Genomic DNA, 23,913 nt, shown 5'->3' with positions numbered 1-23,913 from the left:
CTAATTTATAGGCCTAGGGTGACCACCCATCCCAAATTGGGTGAGGCAGTCCTAAAATGCAGAGTTCAAGTCCCGGTCCCAGGCTGAATGACTCCAGGACAGCATTTGTCCCAGGTTCCCTGCGGTGCTGTGCCGCACCTGCCCGAGGCTCAGGAGCAGTGGCAAGCCTCTTTCTTGTGTGTGTGTGTGTGTGTGTGTGTGTGTGGGGACTGAGGTGGGCCTTAGCCCCACCCTTCCACAAGGCCCCACCCCCTGCTCCTCCTCTTTCTCCCCCCACCAAGATCTTGCCTCCTGGCCAGGCCAAAAGCAGGAGCCAGGCACTAGTAAGAGCTGCCCAGGGAGCGGGCCAGGGACATGGTCCAGGGGCCTCACAGGGCAGGCGGAGGGGCCTGGACTCCCTCAGCAGCTCTTATCATGGCTCAGCTCCAGCTTCCAGCCTGGTCAAACGGCAGGGCTCCTGCATGTGTCCCGCTTTTTCCTTTTAAAAAGATGGTCACCCTATGTAAGCCACACCCTGCTTGCCTTATTCATGCGAGCAGTCTCACTGTGAATGTCTACTTTGCAACATAAGCCCAGGCTTAGTTTGACTCGAGTCAGTTGACCATGTTATGGAACTCTGGGCTTAAGAATCTACGTTGTATTTTAACCCTATGTTAAGACTTTTTCTAAACTATGCTTGAACCTATGGCTCTGGTGTCCACCCTGCAGTGTGCAGACCTGAGTCAAAGTAATCATATCCCAAAGTTCCCCCCTAAACATGGCCTCTCTAGCCCTAGAACCATGATGCACTGTGGGAAAACTTTCCTTCCCGCCCCTGACATTACCAGAAAGCAGCTTGCTTTGCAAAAGGCTTGATTGGTTTGCTGTCCATTGCAAACCCAGGAGGCTCTCCGACAGCGTGTTTGCAGATTGATGATGAGAAGAGAATAAGTTAACGCTGACCTGAGCTGCTGCCATTTGCAAAGGGCGGGCATGACTTCCATCTTCAATAGAGCAGATTGCAGGTTATTGGGATAGACAGGACTAGCGAAGCTGTCCCAAGGAATTGTGGGATACTTCCTGCTGACCCCTGGGACCTGAGTCTAGTGAGGCTGCATCTATGCTGCAAAGCAATAGGGCTTGGAGCCTGCGTCCCAGCTTAACTCGAGCTTGGACCCTCCACTTCTGCAAAGTCCTGGGACTCTGGACCCAAGCCCTGAGTTAGCACAATTGCAGTGTAGACATAAGGTGGGTTAGTCTTGAGCCTGAGCTCAAGGCCGGGCTTACGTTGCAGTGTGGACATACCTACCAACTAGTTGAGTAAGTGACCAGGATTCTGCTCTAATTTAAGACATATCTTGACAAGAGAGGAGGGTAACAGTAGTAAGGTCACATGGTTGCTTCAGTTTGTAATGCACATGTGTAAGTCACGTGAGTTCTGATCCTGCTTCAAACACAGTAAACATACCTCGTAATAAATCCGAATGTATCACCTACTGGATTTGGCTTTACTTGTTTTTAACCAAACCAAACAAACCCCAGACTAAGTCTTTTCCTGATGTTTGGCTGCTCCTAAGGAATTCCTCCAGGACCTCCTCCATCCCAGTCCCTCATTCTCTCTGTTTAAGGGGGAATCCCCAACCACTCTTACAATCTGACTGAATTTTACAAGATCTACCTACCAGTAAATCAACTGAGCTCTAGGCCTTCAGCTCAACAGAGGAGACTTGCATTCCATGACACATTATAACAGGGTGGCAGTTCCAAGGACACTATTTTCAAAGCTTTAACCACATCCACATCAAGGAACCTTCAGTATGGAGTTATCCCTTCTTACTGTTTCTCATAAAATAAAGATGGCTGCAACTCCCTGATAAGTAAATTACAATAAACATTTGCACTAGGGACTTTAGAAATATATATTAACACAATGGCCATAGTTTTAAATATTCAAAGATCCTACCAAATCAACTGAGCAATATCTAAAGTTAGTAAGTTTTGAGAAGAGATTAGCAACCAGCTATATGTGTCAGCAAAAGCTATAATTGTGGTTAGCCCCCCTGGACTGTGGGGATAAGGAAAGGGGCTGTTTTTCAGATGAATATGATACAAAATGAAGCAATCATCATTACACATGGATCCCTCTTCACTGTGGTTCGTCCCCAACCGTCACTTACTAGGTCTCCCTTACATTAGTTTAAAATTCCCTTTAAAAAAGTAAAATAATTATGCAGGGGATTAAAGTGTTTTTCTACTCTACAAAATGCACTGATCCAAACAGGTAAACATGTCACTCTGGGACACTTTCCAAGATTTATAGGTTTTGCTTGAACAGCAAATGTTTTTTCCTGCCTGGGAAAATATTTAAACCACTAAATTTGTGAAGCCAAGTCCGTTTACTCCTATTTTATGTTGCTTCTCAGATGCAATCTAATTAGCAATTTAAACAGTGGAGTGAGAATTCAGTGCCGGTCAGCCACACAGCCCACCAAATTTTAGCTAGGCCAACTTGTGTCTCAAGTGAACAAACAAGCAATTTTGTTCTAGTTTGCTGATTTTCCAGCCATTATCCTGTTTATCTGGGATACAGATTACCACAAGACAGTGATAGCCCTCTATTCCCTGCCCTTTCTCAAACATACATTTTTAGGTCCTCACTCCGATAGGGCAACCATCCTCAAAAGTAAGAGGGAACGGGGTGTGGGGTTCCTCAGAACTAAGTGCTTTCTCTGAACTATGTGTTGGACAAATGGGATTGCTAAGAACAAAACCCCAAAGCCAAACATCAGCTGCTTGAACCCCTTTTTCTCCCCAGAATGGTCTTAAGTATGTCAGAACCATGAAACTGACATCTCATTTCACAGCCAGAGAGTATAAAGGTATTCAGTAAAAATTCAAAGATCTTTCATTCATCATCCAATCAACAGCTTTTAGTAGCCAACACTCAAATTATTGTATTTCAGCACCGTAAAATCTTACCATGCCCATATTATTAACACCAAAAAAGGCCTTGTTTCCTATTTGCTAGAATGTATGTCTTGCTTGTCGAATTGCTGGCGCACACGACAAATCCTATTTTCCAATGCAGACCAATGGTCGTCCAAGCCCAGTAATCCTATGTTCAACAGCAATCAATAATTGAGGCTTCCAAAGAAGGTGAAAAAGCAATCCTAATGGCTATGGCTAGTTGTTAGGATGTAGTATACTGGCAGTAGGCATAGTTACTTTTGAAATCGGAGAGATCAGAGTATACTATAAGATATGCAATTTTACTATCCTATTATATAGTAGGAAGAATAACTATACAAATATTATTGATCATAAAATTATCCTTTGCTTCTCTCAGTCCAACCACACTGACTCTGATTACTGCACCAGTGAGTTCCACAGATACACTACCTGTGCACGAAAACATTTATTTCCTTTAATTTGATTTATATTTATTGCCCATTAACTTAGAGTAAATCTTGGTCTTTTATTATGGAACAGTGTGAAAGGGGGAGACCGAACAATGACAAATGTACTTTTGATCTGGAATACGTCATGCCACTGGACTGACTCATTAGAATCAGACTTGAAGCTGCTAAGCAGATGCTGCTTCTAAATCTTTAGTACAAAATCGTTCTCAGCACAAAATTCAATACAATTAGAACAAGCTCAGACAGATGCTGAATATTCACTTCATGATAAAAACATAAGCTCGGAACATGTGGTCTAAATTATTTTGCATCCCTAGAAAGAGCACAACTTCTAAGATAGGGTTGAGATCACATCCATTTTAACTGATCAGTGGTAATATTCTTAACTTCTCCTATGACATGATCAGGGCTTTGCCTTATAAAGATGTCCCATTTCCCTCTTAACTGTCAGAAAAAAGAATATATATTCCTAGTAGTATGCAATTACTCCTGTACTGGAATTTTCTTTTGGGCACTTTCATTTATGCAGGGGCAGCCTGTTTTAACATTGATCATTTCATAAATGTACTAGGGAGTCTAGTCTAGTGGTTGTAGCAGAGACTAAGAGTCAGGACTACTGTGTTCAACCCCCTGCTGACACCGACTCTCTGACTTCAACAAGCATTGGGATGCACCCTGTGTGACCTTATGCAAATCACTTCACTGTGCCTCAATTTACTCATTTCTAAAATAGCGACCTACCTCAGAGGGCTGCTTGGCTTTAATTTATTAAAGGTGATGACACATTTTGAGATCCTTAGATCAAGAGGCAAAGAATTTTAATGTGGGTCAATGAAGGAAGGGTAAAGCCTGGATGCGAGGAGTCTTTTCACCACAAAAGAAACCATTATCACTGCAAAAAACAGAAGTAGGAGTGATTTGTCTCTCTTATTTATTTTTTAAATCTTCCTGGCCAGTTAGACAAGACCCATTGCAGTTGTGAAATCCAGGAAAGTTTGCTGCAACACTGTGTAATACTTACAAGGCAATTAGCCAAAAAAACCCACAAAAATAAGTTCTTTTTTGCCACACAATTCTTACCACTTATTAACAACCCACTTTTTAAGAAAGTCTGCTAAAATAGGTTCCAAAGCTGAGGCATGTCAGCTTGGCAGAAGGAATGGAAAAAAGAAATAGCAACATTTCTAGCACATGGTGAGAAAGATCCTCAGCTGGTGTACATCACAATAGCTTCTTTCAGCATAGCTCCATTAATTTACACCAGCTAAGGATATGTCTGTAATGTAGGTCAGCTCCTCACAATCTTCTCCAGTCACGTAAGAGACATTGATGATTTCCCTGGTCCCCTCTGCCTTTTTATACTCTCAGGCATGGACCTTGAATTGTCTTGCTGGTGCAGGCTACCTTTTCAGCACTCATTCCCCCAACATCTTTCTTACTGGCTTCTTCGTGGAAACTCTGCCTTAGATGTGTCAATTTCCACCACTAAACTTCACTCTGTAGCTTTCTAAATAAGTCACAGCAAAAGCAAGACAACTAGTGTCTTCTGGGCAATGTTTAGGAAGAATAATGGAATTATTAGAGTCCATATTTAGTTGTAAAACTATTAAAAATTGTTTTAATAAACTTACATCACCTTATGTTTCATTTACACAGCACCTTTCTTTTGAGGATCTCAAAGTGGTTTAGAAACAATAATTAACCCTCTGGGAAGTAGGTATCCACCTAAGGATAAAATCGAAGCAGAGAGTGGTTAAGTAATTTATCCAAGGTCACACCCTGAATCAGAGTCACGATTGAAACCCAGGTGGCCCTGACTCTCATTCCCTTGTTCTGAGTTAAAATAATAAATACATACATACATTAATAATAAAGGGTTCAAACGATATTTCCATTAAATCACTCCCCCCACCCACACACACTACCTTTTGGGAACTTGGGGGACAATAATAAGGCTACCAATAATGCTACAAGTGTCCAAAGAATTACAAAAGAAGAAAACAGACTGCTAAATTGAAAGGGAGTCAAGTGTTTGCATGGTTTTAATTGAGAAATGAAATCCAGCTTTAAATATAGTAAATGGGAGACTATTCTGAATCACCTCTTGAATTTTTTAATGCTGCTCCTGGGAGCACTGAAGGTAAATATGTTAATTTGACTTCAATCATGGTTTAGAAAAAAAAGCACACTGTATTAGTTTAGGGTACCAAGTCTTAAAACTATTCATGCATTTCTGCATATTTTATACTCAGCAAATAAAGTTCCAAGGTTCTATAAGGAGGCTGTGAAATTATTCTGAGTAAGCAATAATGAGGTGTGTATTATATAAGCCTCATACTAATGGTAATTTATTATTAAAATTTAAAAATTATAGCAGCTACATTTCAAAAACAGTCCTACAGCAATTTTTCCTCTTTTAAGAGGGAAGGGAACATTTGTAGGACTGAAGTCTGAGGTACCACACATTTCATACATTCTTCAGACAGTAACCATTTACTAGAGCTATACAACACATCCTTCTGGAAAAACCTTATTCTTTGACAATTCTGTAATGAACTCTTCCCAAGTTCACCACCATTTCTATGATAGCTACAGTGTGAAGTCACGTCCACCTGTTTATTACATAGTACCCGGACAGAGAAATTGCCTTGGTTTCAAATGAAGTTCGTAGTCACAATACAGTTCACAGACTGATATTTCAAGGAAATGTATTCCCAACATGGATTAGGAAGCAGAAAAATCAACAATACTACAAATTTGTATTTCTCACATTGTTTTAAGAACTATCAGACCCTTGAATTCTTTCAGTGAAGATACCCACTTTTTTGATAACTAAGTTGAAAGGAGGACAGAAATCAGAAAAGGAAATGACATCGCATATTTTTGTGCATCCTGGCCAATGCAGGATTGCTCTCTGCAGCAGTGGTTCTCAATAGATCTTAACCTATGAATGTTTTTCCTGAAATTCTTCTATTTCTGTGAATTAATGTACCCATATTACTCCTGTTCTGGGCTGAACTTTGGCATAGGATCTTTATTTTTTAAACAACATTTCAAAATTCTACTACTTACAAGAATTGCATTTTTAAAGAGATTTGCATTGCCTACAAGCTGGTTGAGTGTTCTATTTTCCTTAAAGAAACATGTAGAGAAGTTAATCCATAATGTGCTCAGTTAGTGTTCTGTGTGTGAGAACTGCAGGATAGAGCCATTAGTAGATTAAATGTGTAGCCTCATAACATTGCTATGGGTCCTTTTAAGCATTTCCTGATAATCACTGATGCAACTACAGCATCTAACAGACAGGACAAAGCGTTGGAAAATTTACTACATGGTAGGGGGACATAGTAGTTACTAGGTCACCTAGAGTCTCTCTCTTCCCTGCTTTTAACTTTATGATTTATAACAGAGATGTTAAAGCCCCCTAGCTTCTTACTGGTTTCCAAGAACCGTTATATTATTTACAGAAATAGACCTTTGAAGAGGAAAAACTAGTTACAATTGATATACAGTGTTCTGTATTACACAAGAAACTATTAAACAAAAACATAGGTGAGGAGTTTTAAAGTTGAGCTGATAAAAGATTACATCTCTTTGTATAATCAGATTCAGAACTGGTCAAACTGGGCAACGTGCCTTAACTTCCCAGAACAATTCTGATGGAGTCTGATGGAAGGGGGACCAAAAGGAAGCTGGACTGGCTTGTAAGGCCAGCTACTTAGCACGGCACTGTAACCTTTTTGTAAGTGCAGTGCACCCACTCAGAAGGAAATTCAACTTCAGAGAATTTCCGCATCTCAGCTAGGAGGAATGCTGTTTTCTACTCCAATTTTCTGCTGCATCTTCATGCCTAATAAATCTGATCATTATGTCTCCCGAAAAGGTGGAAGAGAATGGTAGAACAAGCTACTGAATCAAAAGCAGAAGGCTGCCCTTTACAGTAGGGAGAACAACACTTCTCCAAACCACCATGAAAATGGGCAATTAAGTTACCTTTCGAAAGGGGTTTTTTCACAGCTCAACTCACTTGGACCTTAACTCCTTTCAACCTCTGGTGCTTGGAAAGACACTGCTTTTGATAAAGAAGAACCAGCATGCCAGGAGGTAAATTGGAGCATCATTCACTCCAGGAGAGGATCTCCATGCAGCAAAATATCCTTGCTACTGTACACTGAATTCTTTCAGAGCTCCAGCCAGTAGACTCCCATTTGCTAATACCAAATTCTGTTTGCCTTTGAAGGAGGAGGAGATGTTTTTATACATTCCAATTTAGCCTGACAACCTATCTTATGCTGTTACAGAGAAGCATTAGAATGATTTAAACCGGGGGGAGGGAGGTGGAGGGAGGAGGAGGAAAGGAGGGAATCAAGATCTTAACAGTATCACTGTTCTTGACATTACAGACTCCAGCCTGCCAATGAAAATGAAATTAGACCATCACCATCACCACTGTTCATTTCATTGGATACTCAATCCTAACTACTGTAGAAACCCATTGTACTCCAGGCTATTCTATTCTCAGAGCTTAAAAGCATTTGCTATCTTTCTAATTTCTAGAGGGAGATGAAACAGACATATTTGTATTAGAGTTTGAAATGCAGAAAACTACCATTCTAATTCTCATGCCATTCCCTTGATATTTTTTCCCAGAAGGAAAAACAGAAGATGCTTTCCATAAGCAGAGGATTTCAGCAGCTAATTTTACTATCACTTATGGTCAACTTTATGACTAAGATTTCATGCTGACTATATTAATCCTGTCAAATTTCAGAGAGAGAGAGAGAGAGAAATGATACTGTATATTTTATGGCTGCAATAACTTCTAAGCCATTAGACATGCATGCTGACATGAAAGTAATCAAACTGAATTTTTCCCGTTACAATGAAGAACTCTGTATGAGCAAATAGTCTTTCTGGCACAGGACTGAAAACCCCAAGAACCTTGCACTCAACTCAGGAAATTAGGAAATCAACACAAGACATAGCTCAGAAATTTGGGCACTCTGCTTACTCACATGTTATTTTCACTAAAGCAGAAAGGAACATATTAGTCAACCAAAGGATCAGCAAAAGACAATGCAAGGAATAATTTGAGGTTTACAAAGAAATGCAGACATTACAGAAGATGCAATTAATGGTTTTTCCAGGATCAAGGGCTCCATTATTCCTCTTACCTACAAAGAAACAATGATCTCCTTATACAATATAGCAACTCAATTCTCTGCCTTTAAAAATAAAAGTATTTCACTATGAGAAGGGGAATAAGATCAAATGGAGAAGGGGATAAAGTTTATGACGCAGAATTCATTCCAGCTAGGAGCTCTCCTCAAGAGCCTATGCTGCACTGTTGAAGACATGGAAGTATAAATGGACACATGGAGGGCTCAAACTGGGGGACTGATCTCACACTTTCCAGAGGTCCTGACTCAGATAGGCTCCTATGTGGAACATGGTCAGTTAACTAATTCTTCAGTAAAGTAGGATTAGGCTAAAAGAAAAGGAGTACTTGTGGCACCTTAGAGAGTAACAAATTTATTTGAAAAAAGAAAAGGAGTACTTGTGGCACCTTAGAGACTAACCAATTTATTTGAGCATGAGCTTTATTTGAGGAAAGCTTATGCTCAGATAAATTGGTTAGTCTCTAAGGTGCAACAAGTACTCCTTTTCTTTTTGCGAATACAGACTAACACGGCTGTTACTCTGAAATTTATTTGAGCATAAGCTTTCATGAGCTACTGTCATCCCAATAGATTCTGCAGTTCTGAATCAGCTGCCTGCATAAAAGTAATTTTTTGCACTGGAAAACAACGTCAGAGGCAGCTTATTCCCAAGGTTTGGAGGAGGACTTCGATCTACAATTTAAAAAACCTCCCACAAAAACAAAGAGCGGGAGGAGGCAGCCATCAGAAGGGAGAAACTAAATCATATTCCAGCACGAAGAACCCTCCTCTTTGGGAAGTCATCTTTCAGCCATTAGAACTCCCACCTGCGCTATTTCAGACATAGTCTCCTTTAAACACAGAGTTTGTGTCTAGTATCAGTATCAAAGGTCAGCAGTAAATTAGAGAGCCTTTTAGGTCAAAAGTTCAGTTGAGAAAGGAAGCTTAGTTTTCAACTTGACCTTTCCTCCACTCTTCCAAGCTTGATAGAATAAACGCTGAAGTGGTGCTTCTAGCTTCGGATCCTGATACTCTTCCCCACTGAGCTGCAGACACAGCCGGCAGGCTGCACCACTAGAACTATGTCCTCTTCAGCATCCTCATTCTTCTTCACGAGCCGTTCACCAAGCTCTCGCAGTGTAAGAACCTGCTGTGATTCATTTTGTACGTTTAAAGTGGTATCTTCTTCCAGTCTTATAACTATAAAGACATTTGAAAGTCATTGCTGCTCTTAGCATTTCAAAATCTTATGGAAAAGTTTGCATAAGATTTATAACTAGTGTAGTATATAAAAATGTAAAACTGTTTTGAATACCTTTTTGGACTCAAGCAATTTTTTTTTTAAATTTATTTTAAAATACATTTTGAAATGGGGGAAATTTTGAACTCTAGCCTTTCCTACTAAAAGTCCACCCAGATTTGGAGACTGGTACACACTTCTCCAGAACCTCCTTTTTACCCTGGTTCCGCACTCCTGCTTGTTCTTTGCTTCCATCTATTTTTCTTCTCTTTTAGCTCTATTATTGGGACACCATTCAATATCAAACGTTTTGTGGCTTCACCATCCTCCGATTTCAATGAGAAGGAATATCTCCAATCACAGACTGTGAGGGATTTTTTAATTGTCTTGCCACTTATTTCTGTACTTTGAGCGTTTACAATTTAAAAAGTTTAAATAGCTCCACTATTACATTGAGGCATCATGTTAAAACTGTAGGAAGCATCTGCATGATTAGAGTCCAGTATAATAAAATGTATTTAATGTTGTCTAAAATCTTGTTTGCATTAGTCTATGATGGCTACATTACTCAACAGTGTCATTTCTTACACACTCTAACTTTGAAGGTGTCTTAAAGGCACAGAAGTCAGGAAATGGGGATTCAAGGCTGAAACTTTAACCTTAATTCACCTTATTGTGTTTGGGAATTTAGGAACTTGCAAATGGTATCTAGGAATATTGTAAACCTCGGGCCAGGAGTGAGAACTCATGGAGTTTTAGCCTTTGGCTTCCTTGCATTTGCCAGCAGCTTAATTATAAGTAATTTTAAAACAATAGTGGTCTGATAATCATAGTACATTCAGGATTGGACCTCTGGTCCACTACAAACTCCCACAGCCATTATCTACCTAATTTTTTTAAAAAGGTCATTTTAAAGCTTACTGTCCATGGAGCGCCTTTAAAGCCCTTTTAAACTGGGCAAAAAGCAGTTGATGAAAAAGTGATATAGGTTGGGGTCATTTAAAAAGTTGCATTAAAAAAGGAAGTGCCTAAACCAGGCCTCTCCCAACCAAAACAAAGCACAGTGTATTCTTTCAAAAGGTCACCTAATATACAAAGTCTAAAACATTTACTTGTATCAACCTCTGGCCAGTTCTACTTTACAAAGAAAGATCACAAGTCAGCACATGACATACGATAACCAGCCAAAAATTTAATTTCACCTGATCTTGTAAACCTTTCAGTTACCAAGTAGTAAAGAGCACAATTTGTATAATCTTGAGTAGACATAACTGGGCACCCGATTGTTGAAATATGGCAATTGTTTTGGGAACACTGCTGTAAGCGCATTCCCAGACACTAGAACTGGTTTTGACACAAATTATTTCAAGACATAAGCATGTTATTCATCAAAGAATCATTTGAACAGAATTATCTCAAAACTACTTGAAAAGTAGATGCACAAAACACCAAAATTCATAGTTTTGCAAGTGTATCAGAAGTCTCCTGGGAGAGGCAGTGAACAATATCAATGAGTTTCTCATGACCTTACAGCGATTGCCATGACAACACAGTCTCAATCCTCCAAACATGGATATTCATTTGCACTAGTGTGATTTAGAATAATTAGAGTGAGATTCTCCGAGCTCAGGAGACAAGGAGTGACAAAGCAAATGGAGACGGTAATGTTGTACAATGGTTCACAAGAGCAACGTCTGAATTTCGAAGGCTGAGGAAAGCAATCCCAAATTTAAATGTAAAGAGAAGGAAAAAAACAACACTCTTCAGAGCTGTGTGACCTAATTCATTAAACACAATGTCAGTTAGAAAATCTTTTAAATAAAACATTAAGCTAGAGGTAATTTTAAACCTTGTGGATTTTATTTTACTCAATTATTTTCTAATGCTTCAAGAATAACTTCAAGAATAAATATTAAAAAACCCACAACCAAGGGTTTCATCTAATTCTTTGCAAAAGAAATGAAGACATTTTATACTAAACAAAATATCCCCATCATGCCAGATATGAGATCATTTTTTTCTTGAAACTTTATTTTCTATAAGTCATAGGCAAGTCTTCAAGGTTTTAATACCTTCTTTGGGCTGATCTTTAATAGTCCATTTGGAGGTTAGTTTCTTAAGTAAAGATTTATGAATTCCTAGCTACTTTTCTATGCTGTTTAGAAACAAAGTGCAATATACTGTTCATTCGATACAGCGCAAGGGAGTAGTATGTGTGACTCCCATTCGAAGATCAGTTGGAGAACTGAGAAGACTACAGAGCAGACACAGCTCACAGGGTGGGCCACCACAGTAGAATTTCACTGAATCTGGGCAAAGACCTATTTTTCCATGTCACCATTATTCATAGTGGATTGTGGAACCCTCATATCATCATCTCACATGGAACCTACAGTAGTCGTCCTGTTAATTTAACTGCAATTTTCGACAACTACAAATAACACATTGACTTCAATGGTGAAATATATATATTTTTCTTGATTTATCTGACCAGAAAGGAGGACTCCAAAAGGCAGGGACAAAAGTATTCCAAAATTACTAAAGTAACTACATTCTTCTAGAAGCATCATGCTGTAATTCATTATATAATAACCCTGTGCCAAACATTATTATAACTCATTTCCAAGACACCTTTTATTTCACATACTCACAAATTAAACTGCTCTGGAATAATTATTTATCTTGCTCAGAATTTGCATAAACAATTGAGATTCGGACTCTGTTAGTCAGGAAAAACTTTTCCTGCCTCCCTGCACAAAAGGAAAAAAAAAATTCTCATTGTAACCTCAGTTTTTCAGATGTATGCTAGATAGCACTGCATCTAAAATGTACAGTTGTAATGCAGGTGTGGTAGGGATTTATAATCAACAGTATAGTAGCCAAGGGCTTGTCTACACTTCAGTTTTGTTGTGGGTCAAGTTGAGATATTTACCATTGAAGCACCTTGCATCCACAAACAAAATATTTTGTTATGGATCACCGGGCCTTCGCGGATGCATGGTAACAACCCGTCCTTGGAAGCGTGTTTTCTCAGGTGTGGAACGATTTTCCCTGCAACAAAGTACGTGTGGCTACTAAGCTTATTATTAGCCTGTGTGTTGGCAAACTGCGTAATGGGGGAGCATAAATAGGGAACAACAAAGGGAGAGAGTTTGATGATTAACACTGCAAGTGCCCTTCTCAGAAATAGAAAAGGAGTACTTGTGGCACCTTAGAGACTAACCAATTTATTTGAGCATGAGCTTTCGTGAGCTACAGCTCACTTCATCGGATGCATACCGTGGAAACTGCAGCAGACTTTATATACACACAGAGAATATGAAACAATACCTCCTCCCACCCCACTGTCCTGCTGGTAATAGCTTATCTAAAGTGATCATCAAGTTGGGCCATTTCCAGCACAAATCCAGGTTTTCTCACCCTCCACCCCCCCACACAAATTCACTCTCCTGCTAGTGATAGCCCATCCAAAGTGACAACTCTCTATACAATGTGCATGATAATCAAGTTGGGCCATTTCCTGCACAAATCCAGGTTCTCTCACCCCCTCACCCTCCTCCCAAAAACCACACACACAAACTCACTATCCTGCTGGTAATAGCTCATCCAAACTGACCACTCTCCAAGTTTAAATCCAAGTTAAACCAGAACATCTGGGGGGGGGGTAGTTGTAAGAAAGCTTGACAGAGATCTTGTAGGTGTTTGTCTCTGTCTGAGGGGTTGGAGCAAATGCGGTTGTATCGCAGAGCTTGGCTGTAGACGATGGATCGTGGTGAGGAATTCCACCATGATTTCAACAATTTCCATCCCACCATCAACCTCAGCCTGGTCCAGTCCACACAAGAGATCCACTTCCTGGACACTACAGTGCTAATAAACAATGGTCACATAAACACCACCCTATACCGGAAACCTACTGACCGCTATTCCTACCTGCATGCCTCCAGCTTTCACCCTGACCACACCACACTTACAAGCTTTCTTACAACTACAATACCCACCTGCGGAAGTAAAGAAACAGATTGATAGAGCCAGAAGAGTTCCCAGAAGTTACCTACTACAGGACAGGCCTAACAAAGAAAATAACAGAACACCACTAGCCGTCACCTTCAGCCCCCAACTAAAACCCCTCCAACGCATTATTAAGGATCTACAACCTATCCTAAAGGATGACCCAACACTCTCACAAATCTTGGGAGACAGGCCAGTCCTTGCCTACAGACAGCCCCGCAACCTGAAGCAAATACTCACCAACAACCACATACCACACAACAGAACCACTAACCCAGGAACTTATCCTTGCAACAAAGCCCGTTGCCAATTGTGCCCACATATCTATTCAGGGGACACCATCACAGGGCCTAATAACATCAGCCACACTATCAGAGGCTCGTTCACCTGCACATCCACCAATGTGATATATGCCATCATGTGCCAGCAATGCCCCTCTGCCATTTACATTGGTCAAACTGGACAGTCTCTACGTAAAAGAATAAATGGACACAAATCAGATGTCAAGAATTATAACATTCATAAACCAGTCGGAGAACACTTCAATCTCTCTGGTCACGCAATCACAGACATGAAGGTCGCTATCTTAAAACAAAAAAACTTCAAATCCAGACTCCAGTGAGAAACTGCTGAATTGGAATTCATTTGCAAATTGGATACTATTAATTTAGGCTTAAATAGAGACTGGGAGTGGCTAAGTCATTATGCAAGGTAGCCTATTTCCCCTTGTTTTTTCCTACCCCCCCCCCCCCAGATGTTCTGGTTTAACTTGGATTTAAACTTGGAGAGTGGTCAGTTTGGATGAGCTATTACCAGCAGGAGAGTGAGTTTGTGTGTGTATGGGGGTGGGGAAGGTGAGAAAACCTGGATTTGTGCAGGAAATGGCCCACCTTGATTATCATGCACATTGTAAGGAGAGTGGTCACTTTGGATGAGCTATTAGCAGCAGGATAGTGAGTTTGTGTGTGTGGTTTTTGGGAGGGGGGTGAGGGGGTGAGAGAACCTGGATTTGTGCAGGAAATGGCCCAACTTGATTATCATGCACATTGTGTAGAGAGTTGTCACTTTGGATGGGCTATCACCAGCAGGAGAGTAAATTTGGGGGGGGGGGTGAGAAAACCTGGATTTGTGCTGGAAATGGCCCAACTTGATGATCACTTTAGATAAGCTATTACCAGCAGGACAGTGGGGTGGGAGGAGGTATTGTTTCATATTCTCTGTGTGTATATAAAGTCTGCTGCAGTTTCCACGGTATGCATCCGATGAAGTGAGCTGTAGCTCACGAAAGCTCATGCTCAAATAAATTGGTTAGTCTCTAAGGTGCCACAAGTACTCCTTTTCTTTTTGCGAATACAGACTAACACGGCTGTTACTCTGAAACTTCTCAGAAATAGTGTAAGTTAAACTTTATTTCTATATGCTGCAGACTTTGGTACAGATATTTGCCTCACCTATAAAAACTGTAATTTGGAATCTAGGAAATACCACCTGTATTTTTAAAGAATTTTGAAACATCTTCCTTGGCTACCAAGGATGGTTGGGTGAGTGTTTTGCTTCTCCCACTTCCCATGTTTGATAATATGACGACATTATTTAGACTAAAAGAATGTGATGTCTCACTAAGCATCTCAACTGAGCAGTCACTTTTTCCTCATACAGGTCAAGGGCCTTGGCACATTTTCAGATTGCCCTAAAAGTGAAAAAAGTTCAGTATTTTAGGTCAACACTGAACGTCAGAATTTGTTATAATCTAATATTCTGAATAACTTTTATTTTAAATGACTGTCATTTGAAAATTAGAAAAACAGCTACTGTCTGCAAGAACGGCATTTTGTGATCTGGTGCTTCAGCACAGTTAGAAGGAACAAACTTTGAAGGACACGCCGGGCTCAAAGTACCCAGCACTGAAATGTAACTACCTCTGGGGTGCAGCACAAGCAGCTGTTTAATGCCACATTGCACAAGTACAGCAACAGCTTATGAAAAGTAAAGGGGACTTTTGTATCCAACTGAAAATGCACAGGAAATTTAGGAAGGCAGAAATCATCTGCCTAAGTGAGAAGTTAGCCAGGAACTAAATGCAAAGGGATAGGTAACGGTCAGGTCCTCAGTATGTATTAGCTGAGAAGACAGCAATTCCAACCACATCGCACATCCTTGCACAGTGATGCGGCACTGGTTCAGTACTGATTCAGAGGAAAGCGCACCACCTAAAGAATCATGAAAACCACTTCCTCTAGCACCTGCTGCAGAACTTCCTTGGAGGCCTTCCATCTAACCCTCACTTAAGTTATGATCTGAAAAGGTAAAAGCAGTTGATGGTATGGCTGCCAGTCATATCCAGGATTGCTTATCAGAGTTACAGAAGTAAACGAATGCAGAGTCGAAAGTGTGACTGGAAGCAGAGAAAGAGGGGAGATTTACAGTTTGTCACATTGAAAATGGAATGTATATGTAACATTTCAACAAGCGTGCCACGAGAGAATTAAAGTTCAACTCTTAAAATATGCTTAACAGTGTTCCTTTAAAGTCTATAAAAGGAAACATTTATGCAGCACACAGACCCAGAAGATAAAAAATTCATCTCTGCCACCGTATTAAGGTTAAAACACCTCACTACCTTAATTCATTCTGCTACACAAAGTTTTTTTAAAACTGGATTTATTCCCTTCACAGTAATTAATTATGGAGGTCCCACTGTATATCTAACTATTCAATCAGTGATGCATTACAAGGGGTGCATTTGTTATCATGAGGTGCCCAAGGCAGGCCATAGGAAGCATGAGGCAGAGCCAATTGTTGTAATCACTCACTAGTGTAATTAGCACATCACATCCACACCCTGGGGCCACTTTTAGGGTACTAAAGTTCTCTTCTGTGCTACCAAAATATGTATTCCATGTTGGCAAAAGGCATAAGTGCACATAACCAGCCAAACTCTGTGGTTCATACAGAATGTCCCTCAGTCAATCCAGATGCTCTCACAATAAGAGTTTCTTTTAAACATACAAACACAGATGTATCTGCCTATTTCTTTGTATAGTAAAGCAGAAAATAAACCAGGTTTAGTATTCATCCATTAACAACAAGAAAAACTCTGCAGCTAGAGCTACCTCCTGTCAATGTCTAAACATTCAGCTGAAATTGCTTGATGATATCATTTCTGGGCTATTTATTTGAGTTAGTTTGATTTTAAAACATCAAGTTATCTAGCCATATGCACAAAAATAGTGTGAAACGTTTCTTGGCAGGTGAAAAAACACTCCTTTTTTCATGATGTGGTAATTCAATGGCCAATCAGAATTTTACTGATCTTTCTCGGTCACTTATGTGCTGAGAAATAGCCTTTGAAATTTCAATCCAAACGCTACAGTTTTTCAAAATAGTTTTAAGTGCCTGAGAAACTGGGTCTTACAGTGAAAATATCTTCTCAGTCTCCACTGTAATTCGTAAGCCTATAGAGATTTTAGTTATTTAAGTGGTCCACTGTTCCTCAGATGTTCTTGTTAACTCCTGGAAATGTGCTGGAAATGGCCCACCTTGATTATCACTTCAAAAGGTTTTCTCTCCCTCCACCCCACTCTCCTGCTGGTAATAGCTCATTTTAAGTGATCACTCTCCTTACAATGTGTATGATAAACACCCATTTTTTCATGGTCTGTGTGTACATAAATCTCCTCACTGTATTTTCCACTTTATGCATCCGATGAAGTGAGCCGTAGCTCACGAAAGCTCATGCTCAAATAAATTGGTTAGTCTCTAAGGTGCCACAAGTCCTCCTTTTCTTTTCGCAAATACAGACTAACACGGCTGCTACTCTGAAACCTGTGGTTTATATAGTGTTTGTTTAAAAGAATCTGTTTTAATCAGCCATTAATCTATTGTTCAGGCAAACTCTGTGTCTGGTTCCTAAAATGATACTCTGCTTTCATAGAATCATAGAATCATAGAATATCAGGGTTGGAAGGGACCCCAGAAGGTCATCTAGTCCAACCCCCTGCTCAAAGCAGGACCAATTCCCAGTTAAATCATCCCAGCCAGGGCTTTGTCAAGCCTGACCTTAAAAACCTCTAAGGAAGGAGATTCTACCACCTCCCTAGGTAACGCATTCCAGTGTTTCACCACCCTCTTAGTGAAAAAGTTTTTCCTAATATCCAATCTAAACCTCCCCCACTGCAACTTGAGACCATTACTCCTCGTTCTGTCATCTGCTACCATTGAGAACAGTCTAGAGCCATCCTCTTTGGAACCTCCTTTCAGGTAGTTGAAAGCAGCTATCAAATCCCCCCTCATTCTTCTCTTCTGCAGGCTAAACAATCCCAGCTCCCTCAGCCTCTCCTCATAACTCATGTGTTCCAGTCCCCTAATCATTTTTGTTGCCCTTCGCTGGACTCTCTCCAATTTATCCACATCCTTCTTGAAGTGTGGGGCCCAAAACTGGACACAGTACTCCAGATGAGGCCTCACCAATGTCGAATAGTAAAGACTTTCATTTTAGTAAAGACTCTTGTTCATGTACCATGAAAGGGAGTAACTCTGAACAATGCTAATTTATAGTAAAATATAAGGTGTGAAAACCTGATCCACTGAAATCAACAGAAAAACTCCCAATGACTTCAATGAGACCAATGCCGCTTCCTGCAGCTCCCATTGGCCGGGAACGGTGAACCGCAGCCACTGGGAGCTGCCCGTGGCCGTACCTGCAGATGTCAATGTAAACAAACTGCCTCGCGGCCCACCAGCAGATTACCCTGATGGGCAGCCTGCAGCCCGCGGGCTACCCACCACTGCATTAAATGATAACTAACAACTTTGGGTCATAACCAACTTGGGCTGGATTCAGAACAACCGCCTGGAAAAACTTCCTGTCCATTATCAGCTCCAAGAGGTGCAATATCCCAACCCCCGCTATTTTAAAATTCATACTTTATCATTTGGGGTTGAAGAAATCCAGCAGAAAGGCACAAATGGATTGTGCTGGTAAGCAGAAAACCTGCTACATCTTCTAAATGTAATTTTGCCAAAAGCTTGTGCACATTTTTTGTGTCACGCTTTGCATTATGAAGGAAATTTCTTTTTAGAAGAACAGGAGAATGATTTGCATAATATTCTTTGCAAGTTAATATCAGCCTCTGATAATGATCGCTGCAAAATGCAAAAACGTTTGAGAAGACTGTTACAACACTAAGTAATCATATTTTAAATTATGTTTCCCTTTATAGAAAGGTGTTGCAAAAACACACAGACATGAAATCTGTCTGTTGAAGCCCTAAGAACCACCTGACCATCTTCCCACTATTCTACTGTTACACATTGCAACACTGGCTTTCAAAATCTTACAAAACAAATTATACTGCAACAGTCTGGCTTCACAGAAGGCAGAGCTTTTTCCTGTGTTGATGCTACTGCACATTAGATTTCACAAGAGCTTCTGACATACTGTATAAATTAATGGAAGATCAAGAACTTAAGTTCTAATACAAGGCCATATCAACTAAGGCCCAGATTCTTCCATCCCTGCTCATGTTGAGTAGTACCTTACCACTGATCTAAATGGGACTGCTTCTAAATCAGTCTACTCTTCAACCTGAATAAGTGAGGCAGAATCTAGACCTATGTTGCTTGCTATCAACCAGGTGGTTTTATCTCACCACTGTCCCTTAGATTTCTTCATGTGTAATAAACCATCTTAGTAAATGTGGACAATGTGACTAAGCACCAAATAATTGATCATGAAACCATTTCCAGAGTACAAGAAATTAAAACTTCACAACTTAGAGAAGAGGAAAGTGATCAGGAACTGTCAGCATGGATTCACCAAGGGCAAGTCATGCTTGACTAACCTGATTGCCTTCTATGATGAGATAACTGGCTCTGTGGATGAGGGGAAAGCAGTGGATGTGTTATTCCTTGACTCTAGCAAAACTTTTCATACCATCGCCCACAGTATTCTTGCCAGCAAGTTAAAGAAGTATGGGCTGGATGTATGGACTATAAGGTGGATAGAAAGCTGGCTAGGTCATCGGGCTCAACGTGTAGTGATCAATGGCTCCATGTCTAGTTGGCAGCCGGTATCAAGCGGAGTGCCCCAAGGGTTGGTGCTGGGGCCGGTTTTGTTCAATATCTTCATTAATGATCTGGAGGATGGTGTGGATTGCACCCTCAGCAAGTTTGCAGATGACACTAAACTGGGAGGAAAGGTAGATATGCTGGAGGGTAGGGACAGGATACAAAGGGACCTAGACAAATTAGAGGACTGGGCCAAAAGAAATCTGATGAGGTTCAGCAAGGACAAGTGCAGAGTCCTGCACTTAGGACGGAAGAATCCCAAGCACTGCTACAGACTAGGGACCAAGTGGCTAGGCAGCAGTTCTGCAGAAAAGGACCTAGGGGTTACAGTGGACGAGAAGCTGGATATGAGTCAACAGTGTGCCCTTGTTGCCAAGAAGGCTAATGACATTTTGGGCTGTATAAGTGAGAGCACTGCCAGCAGATCGAGGGACGTGATTATTCCCCTCTATTCGGCATTGGTGAGGCCTCATCTGGAGTACTGTGTCCAGATTTGGGGCCCACACTACAAGAAGGATGTGGAAAAACTGGAAAGAGTTTAGCGGAGGGCAACAAAAATGATTAAGGCGCTGGAGCACATGACTTATGTGGAGAGGCTGAGGGAACTGGGATTATTTAGTCTGCAGAAGAGAAGAATGAGGGGGGATTTGACAGCTGCTTTTCAGCTACCTGAAAGGGGGTTCCAAAGAGGATGGATCTAGACTGTTCTCAGTGGTACCAGATGACAGAACAAGGAGTAATGGTCTCAAGTTGCAGTGGGGGAGGTTTAGGTTGGATATTAGGAAAAACTTTTTCACTAGTAGGGTGGTGAAGCACTGGAATGGGTTACCTAGGGAGGTGGTGGAATCTCCTTCCTTAGAGGTTTTTAAGGTCAGGCTTGACAAAGCCCTGGCTGGGAAGATTTAGTGGGGGATTGGTCCTGCTTTGAATAGGGGGTTGGACTAGATGACCTCCTGAGGTCCCTTCCAACCTGATATGCTATGATTCTATGACCTACCACCACTTTCCTCCGACTGAATGAACCTGCTCTCATGTGTAAATGCATACTACAAACAACATGTGCAGGAAAAAAAGATATGTTCTCTGACCACAAATAGCTTCACAACCCTCTTTGTAAGGGTTAGGTGTATCTTATCCAGTCACAAAAGACCTCAACACTTCTTACCAGCACCATGGTTATGTACCTCATTAGGTTAGGAACTTAACCTAAAAAGAAGAGTCCTAGAAGGATGCTCTTTAACCACATATACAGGATAACATCCCATTCAGATGTGGGTATAGACCAAGTATTTCTGTCAACCCACACCAACAGGAAGCTAATACATTCTCATGTTAAATGCATAATGTTAGACTAAGATTTAATAACCATAACCAGTACTTTAAAAATGAATCAACCTTCCCTGGTCAAAAGTAAAAATCTAAATACACACTCAGAAAGACATCAAAAGCTAAATCTTACCTCAGACTAACCTACATAAAATCACACACTACTATTAGCAAAGCAGGACAAATATATTTCTAACTGTATGTACGATATAATGACCACAGACTCAATTTACTATGAAGACTGTATTCTGCAGAATTTAAAATGATACAATTCCAACAAATACTCTTGAAATCAAGCGTCCTCAGAGCCTGCCTGTATCATCTTCAGAATCAGTTAGGGAAATAAATTCCCTTGACCATCAACCATCCCCCCAGAACCTTAGCAGGTACAACAGGCATAAGCCAATTTCAAATCCTGATAAACATTTTTGGCCATCCTCAAAGGCAAGCCTAAAATTAAACAGCTGAGCTACATAGGCTGGGCACAATGCAAACTGAGAATTTCTTGTATCAGAACTCTGCTTGCAATTCCTGTTGCTTTTCATATTATATTTTGCACTATTGATGCAGAACATGTAACAAATAACTGTACCTGTTCCTTACCCCTTTTTGCACCCTTGCTATTAGTGGGTATGAAGTGAACAACTTCCCTTATTCCATTAAGGTCTCAAACACTCAAGAAATACAAGCAGCCTCAAGATCCCAAATTCTCTTTTATACCCATAATCCTTAAATTACAGATTACTAGACAAATTCCCCACGTCTTCTATTTGGCCCTTGAGACCAATTAACATGAATGAATTCTCTACCCCCTTTTTTAGATTAAAAAATGTCTAAGTGTTGTATCTGAAGAGCTGGTTTTGGGCAATCAGGTCTCTTTGCTGGAGTCCAAACTCGCCAGTGCCTCACACCTAACAAACGAAATGCACTGGGGATTAAATGCCAACAATGTGGTCATTATATTACAACACACAAGACAGATGCGATCGCTCCTCCAAGAAATCACTGAAGTTTTCTTCAGAAGGCCTGAAGATGTCACAGGCCTCATACAAATCCAAGATGGCTGCTCACCTAATTTGGAGGACTACACAGTAACATACACAACCTTAAAGTCTTCAATGTAGATTTATTTCTGCAGCAAAACAAGCTTTTGAAGGAACAGTGAGGAGATTCTCCTGCTTCACCCGAAGCAGATGGGATAACGAGTTCTCCTCTTCTGTGGTTTGCAGATTTCGTCTTAGAATGTTTTACTCATGCTTGCAGCATAAATGGTAACAGGGCTGAGTGTTCCATTTTACTCTACAATAATCCAGCTCCCTCATCAGGACGTATTCATCCTTTGACTCTGTAGTTTATTCACTCGTGAACTGCATTGTTGCCTCATTAAGCAGCACACCCATCCTATCAATTCAATACTCTGCCATGATGCTGAGAATGACAGTTCAGTTCTTTAGCAAAGGATCTGTATTTACTACTTCTCTAATATCCTGTAGCAGGTGTAGATGACTCAAGACTTAATTATATAAAACAAAACTTCACAAAAGAACTTCAAAGAATTTAATACGTTTAAATTTGGGACTAAACAAAAGAGTGTTCTGGATGATCTAGAGGCTTGATAATGTTAAACCGAACAAGTACAGTCTGCTATACTGATGAGGACATGGCAAGATTCCTAGGAACTGTCTGGTAAGTCAAGAAGTTCTGTGATTCGATTCATTACGCAGCCTAAAAATTAGTCAGTCCTACTCCTTAGTCTATTCTGGAGAACAGGAAAAAAGATGGCTCCATTCCAAATACCGTGTACTCTGCAGAAACCCTAATAATCACTTAACACGGCTCTTGTAAAACCTCAAGAAACACTGACACTCCTCACTATTCTGGAGGAAAAGATGAGGTAATTACTGCAAATAATTCTTTGCCATTCTATTATAACCTTCCCCCATAGACCTTAAAACAATTTACAAACAATCTGCACAATAATCCATATTACTATTCTCAGGAGTAGTGATCCACATCTTGTCAGAGAGTCAGCAACAGAGACAAGAACAGAACCCTAGGATTCTGACTTCAAGTCCTCTGTTCTAGCCACTGAACCCCACTCCCCCTCCCACCCCCCCGCCAAAGAGCTGTACACTTACTGGTGGGATACGTAGGCCTTGCCCAAGAAGCACCTGGCATCTGCATCTCCCATTGCGATTAACAGGAGTTGTGCGTGAGCAATGCCTATCAGACTCAAGTAATTAGTAAACAAAATTTAACCTATTATCTCAAGCTATACAACATTTTCAAGGTTTTTCCTTCCCTCTGCTACATTTCAAAACATGATTATTTCTGGTTTTTTTTAAAAATCTGAATTAAAACAAAAGTCAAAGCTTTCTCTCTTAATCAGAAGTTAGTGAAGAAGTCATAATAGCCCCATTCATTAAAAGCAAACTTGGTAAAGTAGTGGGTACAGCTCATATTCATAAGGAGAGAATGAAAAACACTGAGCTGAGGAAGAGTTAAGAGACAGAAATAGAAAATACCTCTCACAAAATATGTTTTTTTAGTAACCTAACTGGCTATGAAGCTGTTTTCTCTTTGTTTACCTTCTGTGGAGAGCAATATAGAAAGCCAAAGTAATACACTCAACTATTTTTTTAAAAGCTTTGCTCTTTTTTTTTTAAAAAAAAAAATCAAATTATAGAACAACTTTCTCAGCAGGAGTCAG

At 40.4% G+C, this 23,913-nt stretch overlaps 1 protein-coding gene across 2 annotated transcripts in view; it reads right to left on the bottom strand.

Moving 5' to 3' along the window:
* Window positions 1–23,913, bottom strand: part of NACC2 (NACC family member 2) — a 79,598-nt gene that overhangs the window by 43,201 nt on the left and 12,484 nt on the right. The window contains exon 2 of one of the 2 annotated variants that reach the window (XM_073314929.1): window positions 5,030–5,123. The exons of the other annotated variant lie outside the window; for it this stretch is intronic. The gene's annotated coding sequence lies outside the window, so the exon portion shown is untranslated. The remainder of the gene's footprint in view (window positions 1–5,029; window positions 5,124–23,913) is intronic. 2 annotated transcript variants of the gene reach the window in all.

The sequence above is a fragment of the Lepidochelys kempii genome, chromosome 16 (assembly GCF_965140265.1).
Source record: "Lepidochelys kempii isolate rLepKem1 chromosome 16, rLepKem1.hap2, whole genome shotgun sequence".
Lineage (NCBI taxonomy): Eukaryota > Metazoa > Chordata > Testudines > Cheloniidae > Lepidochelys > Lepidochelys kempii.
This window is presented reverse-complemented; position numbering and strand designations above follow the sequence as displayed.